This window comes from Osmerus mordax, chromosome 28, assembly GCF_038355195.1.
Source record: "Osmerus mordax isolate fOsmMor3 chromosome 28, fOsmMor3.pri, whole genome shotgun sequence".
Taxonomy (NCBI): Eukaryota; Metazoa; Chordata; class Actinopteri; order Osmeriformes; family Osmeridae; genus Osmerus; species Osmerus mordax.
In genome coordinates, this window is record NC_090077.1 from 2,444,141 (window position 1) to 2,457,873 (window position 13,733).

A 13,733-nucleotide genomic window follows, 5' to 3' on the forward strand; every position below is an offset into this window, starting at 1 on the left:
GGAGTGCTGACCCCTGAGGGGCGGAGCCTGTCACCCGGGAGATAAAGACAGTAGAGGAATCACACCACTTTACTAAATTCATTCACGCTATTATTGATGACATCCCGCTCCACGTCCACCCTCTTCATTGTGTGTGTGTGTGTGTGTATCTTTCAGGCTTGTGTGGCGGCCTCAATATGGTATCCTTAATGCAGTTCCAAAGCACTCAACAAGCCAGCGTGTATCATACACCCACAAAAAGCATTTCTGTTGAAATGATCAGTCCATGCTGAGACGCAACCCCACACAGGAAACACGGTGGGAAGATGCCCTTCAGCCTGTCTTTTACAACAGAGAAACACACACACACACACAGCAACATACACACACTGTGATCCAGGATCCCGAGAAAAATTGAAGGTTTTACGACTGTCGGTTTGGTGCGGGGAAGCCCCCACGGCAACGCTTTGGAGTGCGTGGTGTGTTTTGATATCTTCATTTCCACTGACAGTCTCCCGCGTGCTGTTAGAGAGGAGATAAAGGTGCTGAGGCTGGAGCAGGTGGGGCTGTCACAGTCGCTTTCATCTTTGTGCTCTGACACGGGAACGAGCGCCCTGTAAATGTATACATATGTTTATTGATTTGACTTTTCTTCGGGAGGGTCTTTTGAAAACGCTCGAACAGTGTCAGATATGAGAGTCAGATCCAGGGCTGTCCTCCTCTGTGGTCTGCGGCAGCTGAGTGTCGCAGAGGAGGAGGAGAGGCAGCCCGAGACAGCCAGGAGAGAGGGGGGGGAGAGAGAGCCTGGTTAATGACCGCCTGAGGAGGCAGAGGGAGAACTTGGCCACGGCCAGGATAAGAACACGTCTCCAGACGGATCTGGACCGCCCTGCCGGATCCTGAGCGATAATGATACGTCAGGGGGGGGAGGAACGTTGGAGAAGACAGGCAGACAGGTGGAACTTAGAGCCTGAGGGGTTGTGGTCAGGCTGCCTTGTTGTCCAGGATTGAGGTAGGCTACACCGTCTCCCTGCCCCCCCCCCCCCCCCTGGCCCACCGGCCCAAGGCAGGGTGGGGGTCCGTGACGAAGGCACGACAGCTAATGATCCTCCTCCAATGATGCAGATCATGGCTATTGGGAAACAGTCCTTGTGTGACTCTCGCGGGGGCCTTCAGCCATACTGAAAGGTTGTCATGGAAACCCACCGCGAACCAGTTAGTGTATATTATAGGGTTGGAAATAAGCAGTGCCTCTGTGAGGATTGACCAGCTGGAACCATCGCCATGGTTTCTGTCTGGCGCATGTCGGTGCCTGATTATGTGTTTTCCACAAACATCCTTATTCACAGTGCTGAACACACAATAAAACAGCAAACAGTATTCCCCTCAGATGTCGGATTTATATTGAGCCATGTCTAAATGATTTAGTCTTCGATTAATGTCAACGACTGCAGTCAGTTGGCCAGTCAGCCAGTCAGCCAGTCAGTCAGTCAGTCAGCCAGTCAGTCAGCTGGGTTATGTGCGACATCATCTCCAGTGCTCCTGTCTATGCAGAGGGTGTCTAGACAGACCAGGATGAAGAGATGACTAAAACGTTGTGGCCAGGGAGTAGCAGGGGGAGATGTGTGTTTGTGTGTGTGCGTGTACGTGTGTGTGTGTGTGAGGCGGTGGGGAGACGTATCTGTGGCAAATGCTCTGAGGAAAATCCAGAGGCCACATGCTCCACTTCCCCTTCTTAGTAATGGGAACTGTCATACCGTACTGATCCCCAGACTCATCCTCTCTCCCTCTCTCTCTCTCTCTCTCTCTCTCTCTCTCTCTCTCTCTCTCTCTCTCTTTCCTTCTTTCCCTCCCTCCCTCTCTCATTCTCTCTCTCTCATTCTCTCTCTCTCTCTCTCTCTCTCTCTCTCTATCTCTCCCCCTCCCTCTCTCGTCTCGTCTGCACTAAATGCTCTCGCCCATCATGTCCAAGCCTTCCGGTGTGACAGTTGTCACAGCACACGGGAGTGACAACCATTGCGGTGTTCCTGTAGTCTCTCCTCTCCGTGCCAGCGGTGACCTTCAGCGAGGCGCGGCCGAACCACGTGGTCAGTCTCACGGCTCGGCTCAACTCCACTCTTATCTTCACGCTCTCTGGGCTGCGTCCTGTGTGGTTTCGGCTATTTTGGCTGAGCTTTATATTGTTTATTTACTGAGTTATGGGAAGCAAGCCAAGTCACCTGACCTGTGACATACTTCCTGGGTACAGTGGAGCTCATTGTGGGAGCGAGCCAGATGGAAACAACTGCCTTGATTGAATGTATCCGAAGACTGAGCCAGAACATGAAATTACAATCTGTTTCTGTCACATGAGATGTGGGAAGGAACTTCATGGTTCACACTGTTTGTTTTTTTGATATCATGAATACACTTATATATGCAACCCTTGGCTCTAACTGTCAGCACCATTACTACTGGTACTGCAAAACAAGAACAAGCAAGGCATTCATAGTAAAGTTACCAAAGAGCAGTGGCCAGTATGGTAGCTGTGGTCACAAGCTTATCAATTAGCAAGATGTATTTCATATCAAGACAAGTTATTTTATAGTAGTCAGTATGTGCAATCTGAGAGGTTTTGCATGTGTTTCATTCACAGGTTGATTCAGGGAGAAAGACTGTGTGTATATGTGTGTGTGTCTTCACAACCTATTCAATGACTGAAACAGAACAATTCTTGCTGACAGAATAGATCCAGCTGTCTGGTCTTAGGCAGACAGACTCTTTCTGCTGGCCCGGAGGAAGGAGATCTACAGAAGCTGCAATAGCAGTACAGCCCTTCAGCTTGGGAATATGTGTGTGTGCTTGTATGTGTGTGTGTTTGTGTGTGTGTGTGTGTGAAGGGGAGTAGTGTTAGTGTCTCCTCCCCCACCATCAACCCGCTAACCTCCCCTAAACAAACCCACATACACGCCGAAAGATAAATGTTCAGCTAATAGAGGCGGGAGGTGAGTGAGTGGAGCGACTGGTTCAGAGGTGTATTGTGCGTCCAGACCAGGCCAGCCCAGACCCCCCCCTCGGGGGGCAGTAATCAGGGGCCCCAGGCTGCAGGGCCCAGAGAGCCTGTCTCAGTAGGATGTTATTTATTAGCCCGCCTCAAATCTCCTGCTGCCTCCTGCACTCTCAGTCACTCCCATTGATCTTGTCCTGATCCGCCTCCACTGATGGCTCTCCGGTGCACCCTCCCCTCTCCCCCTCCCCTCTCCCCCCCCCTCTCCCCTCCCCTCTCCCCCCTCCTCTCCCCCCTCCCCTCTCCCCCCCTCTCCCCCCTCCCCTCTCCCCCCTCCTCTCCCCTCCTCTCCCCCCTCCTCCCCCCCCCCCTCCTCTCCCTCTCCCCCCTCCCCTAACCAAAGTGTTGCTGTTTGGTGTGTGGATGAGAAGCAGCACTGCAGCCCCACCACACACCCTGCTGTCCATCCCAGGAGCGCGGTCCATCCATGGCCCTCACTTGGTCAAAGCAGACCTATTAACTGGTGCCCCTTAGTGAACTCAGTCCTGTCTGTCTACTATCTCTGACTGATGACACCACATTTCTGCCTCCAAACTGAGGAGCTAGGCAAGATTCCTCCGTCGTGTTTATTTCTACGGCAACCGGATCTATTTCAGTGCGCTCGGCAGACGATAGATCTCTTGGTGGAATGCTGGGCGATGCCCGGAATGTCCCAGTCGTGATGGGAAACAGGTGTGTTGTATGTAGAGGTCGCTAGGAGATAATGGGAGTTCGCCGTCACATGCCAGAGGCTCTAGTCTAGGAACTCAGAGACCTCTGGTACACCGCACACACACACGCATGCATGCACACACACAAGCGCTCTCAAACACACACACACACACGCACTTAAACAAACACACAGACGCACATGGACACGCATGTACGCACACACACACAGACGAACAAGCGCACAAACAGCAACATCAAGCTAGCTGTCTCAGTATAGCTAAGCCCCTATAGTACAGCATGTTAATGTCATGATGAAGGGGCCCAGGCCTGCACACACACGCACACCCAAACATAGCCTCCTGACACGCTCCCCAGACACAAATACCCAGGGCCCACCGTGCTCAGTACCTGGAGAGGCAGCCCAACAGAGGCTGTTATTCTGGTCTAACCACATCCACAAATCTCTGTTTGACAGCAGTGTGCAGGCTGGACTGTGTGCAGGCTGGACTGTGAGCAGGCTGGACTGTGTGCAGGCTGGACTGTGAGCAGGCTGGACTGTGTGCAGGCTGGACTGTGTGCAGGCTGGACTGTGTTCAGGCTGGACTGTGTGCAGGCTGGACTGTGGGCAGGCTGGACTGTGTGCAGGCTGGACTGTGTGCAGGCTGGACTGTGTTCAGGCTGGACTGTGAGCAGGCTGGACTGTGGGCAGGCTGGACTGTGTGCAGGCTGGACTGTGTGCAGGCTGGACTGTGTGCAGGCTGGACTGTGTGCAGGCTGGACTGTGGACAGTTTCCCATGATGCCTTTAACATGGCAGTGCATGAATCACATCCAAAGTGGTCTGATCAATGTTGAGCAAGTATTGCTGCACATTTCCCCATAACTGCATAATGACATTGACCTTTCTTTTTTGTTCTCTCGAGACATGCAGACCATCAGTGTTTTGTAATGGTGCTTCGTTTCTCCATATCCTTATTAGTGTGTGACTGCGGGCTAAAGATAAAATCTGTCATGTAATTCAGGACTGCTGGCTAAATATAGGCATAGATACATCAGTCTGAGACCCCCTGTGGCTCTATTGACTTTTTGTGAATCCACAATAAGGCTCAAAAACATATTTGACCGTATCCTGGTCAGTGAGTTGGGATTGGATTCCGGCTGTGCGGTTGCAATGGAGAGTCGGTGTGGTTGTCATGGAGAGGCGGTGTGGTTGTCATGGAGAGGTGGTGTGGTTGTCATGGAGAGGCGGTGTGGTTGTCATGGAGAGGCGGTGTGGTTGTCATGGAGAGGTGGCGTGGTTGTCATGGAGAGGCGGTGTGTTGCTGTGCAGGTGCTGTTGAGACTGCTGTCCAGCCTGTGAGCATGTCGGTAACGAGCACCAGCCTTCCTGACAGAATCGCTTACTGCCTGGAGGGCTGAGAGGGAGGGGGGGTGGAGGGCGGAGAGGAGAGGGGGGGAGGGGGGGGGGAGGGTGGAGAGGAGAGGAGGGGGGGGGAAAGGGGGGGAGGGTGGAGAGGAGAGGGGGTGTGTGTGCATGCCTGCTCCTAACCTACTTAAGCCCCACACCACACAAATGGAAGTGTTGATATGCAACATGAGACACCCTAGTGGATTCCAGCCTGCAAGTAGACTTGCTGGAATAAATGTGCACGACTAATGCCAGAGGAAGCACTGCTCTCTCTCTATGTGTGTGTGTGTGTGTGTGCTTTACCCCTAAATAACCACACAGTACTCTGGTACACGCCGTGCATGGAGCGTTGTGGTGAGCGGGGGAGGGGCTGGAGCTTTCTCCAGGAGCTTCCAGTGAAGCTGGACAAGACACATAAATCATGGAAGCACACCACACACACACACCACATCGCACACACACACACACAGGCACACTGAGGTTGGTGCTGGCGCGTCACGGAGCATGGGCATGGGGGGTGGTGATGTGGGCAGGGGGGTGGAGGGCAGGGGGTTGGGGGTGGGGGGATGTTATTTGGACAGGGGGGCCTCTCTGAACCACTCCTGGACATACGGGCCAGAAAGGGGGAGGGGCAGGGGGAGGGGGGAGGGAGGGACAGTGGAGAGGGAGGGGGTGATTTATCTATTCAATCACGGCACATCCAGACAGGCAAGGCTGTGATCATGGTTACACAGACCACAGCCAGACGCCAGAGACCGGGGAAGGAAGAGGAGGAGAGGAGGGGGATGGGCTCCACGTCCAAACATGAAGATCAAGACAGAATATGGCTCTGGGTGTGTGTGTGTGCGTGTGTGTGTGAGTGTGTGTGGGTGTGCGTGTGTGCGTGGGTGTGTGTGCGTGTGGGTGTGGGTGTGTGTGGGTGAGTGTGCGGTGTGTCGCACCACCGGCCTTCACTGTGGGGTTTGCTGGTACCTAACACCACTATGACATATCCTATGTACACAACACTTTCACACTGAACCACAGTCAGGCTCGGGCTGGCTTGTCTCTCCCGTTGCCGTGTCAACATTGCTTTGTGAACAGCAACATAAATATTTGATCTGATATGTATAAACTGGGACCGAGGGAGTCCTTCAGGCGCATTGTGAGTGACGGTGTTTGTTTAAACGGGTAAATATGACAGAGGGGTCGGCAGATAAGAGGGAATGGACTGATGCGTCTCTTGTTAAAACATGCAGACCTCGTTATGGAGGTATGTACCGGAGAGCTTATGAACCATGAGCTGTTACCGTCACTGTGACTGTGAAGGACCTTTTCACGGTGATATGTATTTATGTATACATGAACAGACTACACACGTCTAGAGCACCTGCAAAGACAATCGGGAATACTCAGAGGGTGACAGACAATAATACAAACATTCCACCTCCTATGGAAACTATGTGTGTGCGTGCGTGCGTGATGACAGAAGGGGAGTTGTGTTTTCGGGGAATTAACCAACCGCTGTTCCCCGGGAGCAGTAGCTTAGCTTCCTCAAAAGATTGTCATTAATTAACATGCCATTATCAGAGCTGAATGCAGGCCGGCTGAGATTAGAGCTGCAAGGAGCTGCTAGTGGAACAAAGGTCACATCCTGTGTTAATCACCAGAACCTTCGACCTTGCTCAGGAAACCCCCCAAAGAATGTAGCCATTACTGCCACTGGACTGGGCATCGCAGCAATTATTAACAGGGTGAGAAGAATCCCGGATAGAAGTGTCTAGAAGTTTGTACGACTGAGAGACAGAGAGAGGGGAGGGGTGGGGAGACAGTGACGTTGAATGAATGAGAGAGTAGCTGGATTGTTTGGAGAGAAGAAGAAAAAAGCGCAAAGATGTCGCTGAGTTCAGAGCTGAGTGCCGCGGCAAGGCTGGCATCACAACGTCAGTTATCACGTTACTGTGTGAGAGGAAACCTTGGACATCATCCTTGGACATCAATGCCTTTCATAAGTTTACACACACAGCAAATGTACACATACACACACACACAGACAAAGAAAATACATTCACTCATGGCTTCCTCAGCCTCAAAAGGCCTTGAGGATTTTCCAAGGCGGCAGGATTAATTTCTGGGTATTCAGTAGAAACGCTCGCAGGCTGGAATGCTACTTGTGTATCACATTTCTCAGGCCCACGCACACCTCCCCCTCACCCGCATATGAAGAGGATGTCTCTGGTCGGATGTGACTCACTACCCCTGGCAGCAGACAACTGCATTCCTGTTCGCCTCCACTTTCACCGTCACCTCTCAGCCCTGCTCCCCGAGCCTGCGTCTCTCCCTGGGAAAGGGACCCCAGCTGCAAGTCTCTGAAGTCTCTCCCTGGAGAGAACCTGCCTGAAAGTGAGCACAAGGGAGAAGTGTTAACTTTCAGCTCGTTGACGTGGGTCTGTGGCGGGACTCACGCCTGTCGTGTTGCTGTGCTGTGGGGTCAACCGTGGGGATAGTTTGGAGCTTCTCCCCCCGAAGCACACGGAGAGCCACAGCAGCAGGCGACACGCTGCGGGCCTCCCGGAGGTGGAGGTCCAGGGAGGGAGAGCCATCCCTGGGAGGGAGAGCTCTCCTTGGTGGGGCTGGGAATGGGGGTGTGAAGGTTCAGGCGGCGCGGCGGATGCTGGCGGGGCTGCCGGCGCTCTCGGAGGACGCTACGGAGCCCTGCGTCGACGTTTCTCCGGGATGCAGGCCCCGCCTGATTGGTGGAGGCTAACCTCCCACTCCCCCCTCCTCCAAGCGCTAACCTTGGAGTCAGCAGGGACACACAGAAAGCTGCTGAATAGGATATCCAATCATTCCTTTCACATGCCGTCCTATGGCAAAACGTATGTGTGTGTGTGTTGTGTGTTTGTGTCTGTCCATTTAGTGAATGGTTTACTCTCTATAGAGAGTAAAAGTAGAACTTCTCTCCAAAGCGATTAGATGTACAATGACACACACTGTTTCCCAGCTGTGAGGGACAGCAGACGACCTGGCCTCCCCTGGACCGGGGCAGCAGTCTGCACTGTTCTGTCCACTCTGCGTGTCCCAGTAGCCTAGAGACCTGTCTTCTGCAGATCCAGACCAGGAAGTCACCGAGAGAGGGCATGGGCGGCTGATCCAGCCAGAACAAAGTCTGGCTGGGGCCGGGGGGCCGGAGCTGGGGCTGGGGTCGAGGCCGAGGCCGGGGCTGGGGCTGGGGCTGGGGTTGAGGCTGGGGCCTTTACATCTGTCTAGCAACAGAGCAGCTTATAAATAACCTGGCCCTTCTATTGTCCCGAAGTGGAGCTGTGTGACTGTTGTTCTGAGTCACTGAAGTGTCCTCGTCAGAAGGAGAGGTGCTGGGAGGTGACTGAGCGTACGTAGACTGAGCCATAGAGAGAGGAGCGTCTGGGGAAGGATTCACCACGGCCACGGGTATCTCTCTCTCTTTCTCTGTTCCAGTCTCTCCTCTGTGCCCTCGTATAACGCGATCAGTAGTGTCTCTGTTTGTCGGACACTGACGTACTGTGGCTGAAATACAATCACAGACAGTTGCAGTCCACACAGATGAAAAGACAAGAGCAAATATGACGCCTGAACTGTTAACCAGTCAAATAACCCCGAGACAGATAACAAAGCCGCGGTCTGTAGCCACGGGAGACAAGGTGAGCAGTGTGTTTCAAAGTGATGATTCGCCAATGACGTCGAACGTGGCAACAGGGACTGTTCCAGTCCTGGATTTTGATGACCTTGGTGATTAGATAGGTTTGTCATCTCAGCTCACCGCTGTTGCTGAGAGCTTGTTCCCTCAGGAAGGGTTACTCAACACACTGTGACACAGCCTGTCAGTACCGTGTAACCTGACTGCAGAAGCACATGACAGAGTTGACATAACACACGCATAAACACACACAGAGACACAAACGCACACAAACCGAGTCATAGGTCGAGGTTTTGATTTGTGGTTTGACCAGAAGACAAAAGTGTTCAAGCCCAATGTAGAAATGCATGAGGGTGGTACTGGAGAGAGTGTTCGAATTCCAGCAGTAGGGATTTGAACTCTGCTCCGTCTTCTGCGAAAACTGTGAAAAATGTTGCTGTGTGCTTCCCCACCCCCTTCTTCAAACACAATAAAGGTTGAAAACATGTTGGCGCACACCCAAATTCTTCTAACCATTCATGAGGCTTCTACAAAGTTGTCTCGTGATTTCCCTGGATGACTGTTCCATTTCAAGGTTTTTGTATGATGTACTACCCCATGGATTCTCAGAAAAAAATGAGGCAAACTGCCCAGTTCTTGTAATCTTATCACAGCCCGTTTGATTTCACTCCTCTGTTATCTTGTGTTTCCTGAACTTGGTATTCCCTCCACGGTCCATCTAAGACACTAAGCTGACAAGCACAGACTTTATGCTGCATGACGTCAGCAATGTGTAAATCTGTCCCGGTTCAGTGATTAGAGCTCATTCCTCATGAAGGAGAGCAACAGGAGCATCAATGAGGGAGTCAGGTGGCTGAGCGGTTAGGGAAGCGGGCTAGTAATCTGAAGGTTGCCAGTTCGATTCCCCGGCTGTGCCAAATGACGTTGTGTCCTTGGGCAAGGCACTTCACCCTACTTGCCTCGGGGGGAATGTCCCTGTACTTAATGTAAGTCGCTCTGGATAAGGGCGTCTACTAAATGACTAAATGTAAATGTAATGAGCTGTATTCACAGTGACGAGGCTGAAGGGTTGTCCCATCGTACTTCGTTATGTCATCCAACCTGGTTTCATGTGCGTTCATCCTATCGAGATTGGAAAGGTGTGTTATCATGTGAACATCCGGTGCAGCTGCAGTGGCGTGTGTGTGTTCGTGTGTATGTGCGTGTGCGTACGTGTACCGCATGTGTGTTTGCTGTATGTGTGAAGGTTCAGTGAACTGAATATATTGTATATTGTGAGCTCCGCCTGGCTTTTGTCCCTTCTAAACTCCCCCACCGCCCACACTCTGCGTGGGACTCCATTACATCGGCCTCTCCCCCCCCCCCCCCCCCCCCCCCCGCGAAGGGTTCCTTATAGAGCGGGTCCCTGGGGTGGGCGTCGATGTGTAGAGCAGGCCTTTTCCCCACTCACTCCCACCGCTGTTATTGATGAGGTGAGGTCATGGATCTCCCCGCTGTGCTCACAGGGACACTGAGGATAAATCAGAGGGTGGGTGAGACCCCACCAGCCATCCCACCTCTCTTCAGACTCAACTGCTATTTCATTATCTTTATTTATGGGGCCTCTGCTCTCTCCTGGAACCCTCTCTCCCTCCTCACCCAGCTTGGAAAATGCTGCTTTTCTTCCCCTCGAACCGCTCCTACCGATGAGTACATTTCTCTCTGTCCCTCCTGTTCGCTTCTCTCTCCCTCCTCCTTCCTCATGGGTTCTCCCTGCCACGCACATCTCCCTCTGGAGCTGACGCGCTTGCCAAACCTCCCTGGTCTGGGAAGCCCAAATATGCGCACACACAAGGAGCTACCGTGAAGGTGACAAAGGGGCTGGATAGATAGCGAGTGCTGGAGCTGGAGGGAACGCGAGCTAGTTCCGCTCCCAAGACCAGGAGCAGCGGTGCGAGGCCATCCGGTATAGCGCGCTGCTGCCGATTGGCTGAACGATGGAGGAGCACCTCAGCACCTTCGACCCAATTGGTTGATCGGCAGGAGTTCACCTCTGGGCTCACGGATTGGCCTCTCAGAGAGGAGCTGCAGCCAGAAGCAGCTTTGTCCTTGGAGGTTGGAGGGGGGAGAAAGTCCTTCAGTCATGTCCTTGTGTGCTAGCTGTAAAGGGCCAATCAGACTGCTTCTCTTCACTGCAGGGCCAGGTGTTTTCCTGCATGCCACTTATCCCACTCAGGCTTGGGGAGATATGTGTGTGGGGTCCATAGTTGACCTTGTGGTTTAATGGCTGACAGCACGCTTTCATCTTGGTTGTTGTTGCTGGATGAGAGATTAATGCCACCTTCTCCACAGTAGTCATCTGTGTGATTTAGTACCTACTCCCCCCCCCTCTGCATGGCAGCAACAAGCAAATCTGAGCTACAGGCCTGAATGGAAATAAAAATGTGACAAGAGGAGCTGATAATATTTCTATTGTTCAAATGCTCCATGACTATGACAACAACAGGGTTATAATCCATGAATTACATTTATTTCCTGAAAGATAAAAGTTATTGTTTTGCTTTTGTCAGTTTGGTGGAAAGCTATCTAGTAGATGTGTTGTTTGCACAGGCTTATCTTTATAAAATTTCTCTCCTGATCCTTACCACAGCCCACACTTCCAACCGTTGTCGACTCTCTCTCTCTCTCTCTCTCTCTCTCTCTCTCTCTCTCTCTCTCTCTCTCTCTCTCTCTCTCTCTCTCTCTCTCTCTCTCTTACAGCTCAATTCATTTATAGTTTCTGTGATGAAAAGTGTCTGAATTATGAATCACATGCTTCTGCAGCTTGCACGATTTTCTGCCTGAGAGAAACATGGAATACACTTTTTTTTGTATGTGTATAATTTTTTTTGTTCAATTCATGATGAACATTAATGTCACAACTGTTCAATTGGAATCTCTCCAGACAAGGTTCTCTCTGCTTGGCTCCGCTAGGCAACATGCAATCTAACAGATGGTCTGCTGAGTAGAGCTCCTTGCAGAACTGTGCCGCTGCCAATTTCATTACAGGGGTTCAGTTGGAACTCTGTCAAGTGTGAATAAGTCTGTCACGCCCAACACAGGCTCATTGATATTGCCCGCGTTCACAGAGCAATCATACTAAATATAAAAAAGTCATTTTTATATAAGCTCATATCATCGGTATTATCTACTACGAAATGACGTGGTAAAGAAGCAAAACTACATTAATGATTCGTTACTCTTATTTTACTTTCATGCCTTGCTGCATTGTAAGATTATCCCACATTATCTGTTAAATGATTTAAAATGTGTCTTTTGGTTCCATCTCAAAAACATGTGCTTTGCTGAGACTGGAACGAAGCAGTTCACGTATCACATTGCTAAAAAGGAAAAAGGGAAAATGGGAGACGAGAGTGTTCTGGCAACTGTCCAGGTGCAGACAGACAGTGGAAGTTGGGCTGGAATTTCAACAATGCAGGCAGTCATTGAGTTCAGTGTTATGGTGCAGTCTCTCTCTCCCCCTCTCTCTCTGTCGCTCTCTCTCTCTCCCTCTCTCTCTCTCCCTCTCTCTCTCACAGATCTTCTTTGTTGTGGTATTCTGTGTAAAGGAGACCAGTTTGTGCAGTCTTGCAGTTGCAGGATTCATTGTTATCTGTCTTTCAAGGAAGGAAACACATTTTGTTTTTAAGTAAATAAACGTTTTTTCTGTATTCAATTCTTCACTGGATAAAATACAAATATAATACTTCAAACAGGCTTACACCATATGAAGAAATAATTATTTTAGGAAGTTTGACTTGACCCTCGTCCAGTCTGTACTATATTAGATAACAGAACTGTCAGAATGAATTATGTCTGTGCCTTAGATATACATCAGTTCAAGGAATAACCTGGCATATAATTATTCTCACACTAAATATAGAGACACCCCAAAGGATCCGTTACCTATATTTAAAACCCTATTACTTTTTTGATTGGAAAACCTTGTGCTCTATGAAATGTGATATTTCCTTAAATGTAACCAACAATTTAATACTTTGGATGTGCCATGTCAACAAAATATTAGGTACCATTGTGAACGACAACTGTCTTCCTATGCACATGAACCTATACTAAAATAAATTATGTTTTCATGCTAATCAGTTTACCTTTATCCACTCAAGTGTTTGTATTCCAAAGCAGTGATGCAGACTTGTGTTCATTTTGGGGACTTTTAGTCATGAAACAATATGAAATCAAAGCTGGTTCTTCACTGGTGGGGGGCTCCATTAATCTAGTGAACCCCTGCTGTCACTGTATCTGCTGAGACTCAGTCTTCTCTTCCAATCAGGGTGCACCTCCATGCTCCAGTCTTTCATCCACCACATTTCATCTTCCTTTTCTTTATCATTTCTTTGAGTTAGTAAATAATTGCCTATCGGGTGGTTCAGTCGTGTCGTGCTCAGAAGTGGATGCCCTTAATAATTTGAGAATCGAACGCTCGAATAAAATCTGCTTTCTCCCCCCAAAGAATGCGTTTACTCTGCACGCTATAAAGTTTTCCAAACAGTTCTCCAACTGCAGTCGCCATTGGCGTACAGAACTCACAAGAAGCTATGGACGACACCGTTTCAGGTTTAGTCTCAAGAGCAACACAATGGAGGATTCTTCGTCCAGATGAAGACCAGCTGCGGTATCAAAACGGGTGAAAACACTTCTCCTTTATCACTGAGCTGACTAATTGGGCATGGCAAAGATGGGGGATAGATTACTCTGACACACGCCAGAGTCCAGAAAGCCCAGCTGAAGTAAACAGCTCTCTTTCCTGCTTTGTGACGGGTAGATGGAGAGATGGTGGTTATGCTGGTGTTTATGGAGGAGGGAGGAAGGGGGGTCTCCCAAACCACAGAGCAGAAAGGAAAACACAGGAAAGGAAAACAATCCCATCTGACATCATGGAGCAGGCTACAGCTGAAATGTAGTGAGAGAGAAACCTTCCTCTAGTGTCACAATGCTGAGTATGGTAGAACAATGTAA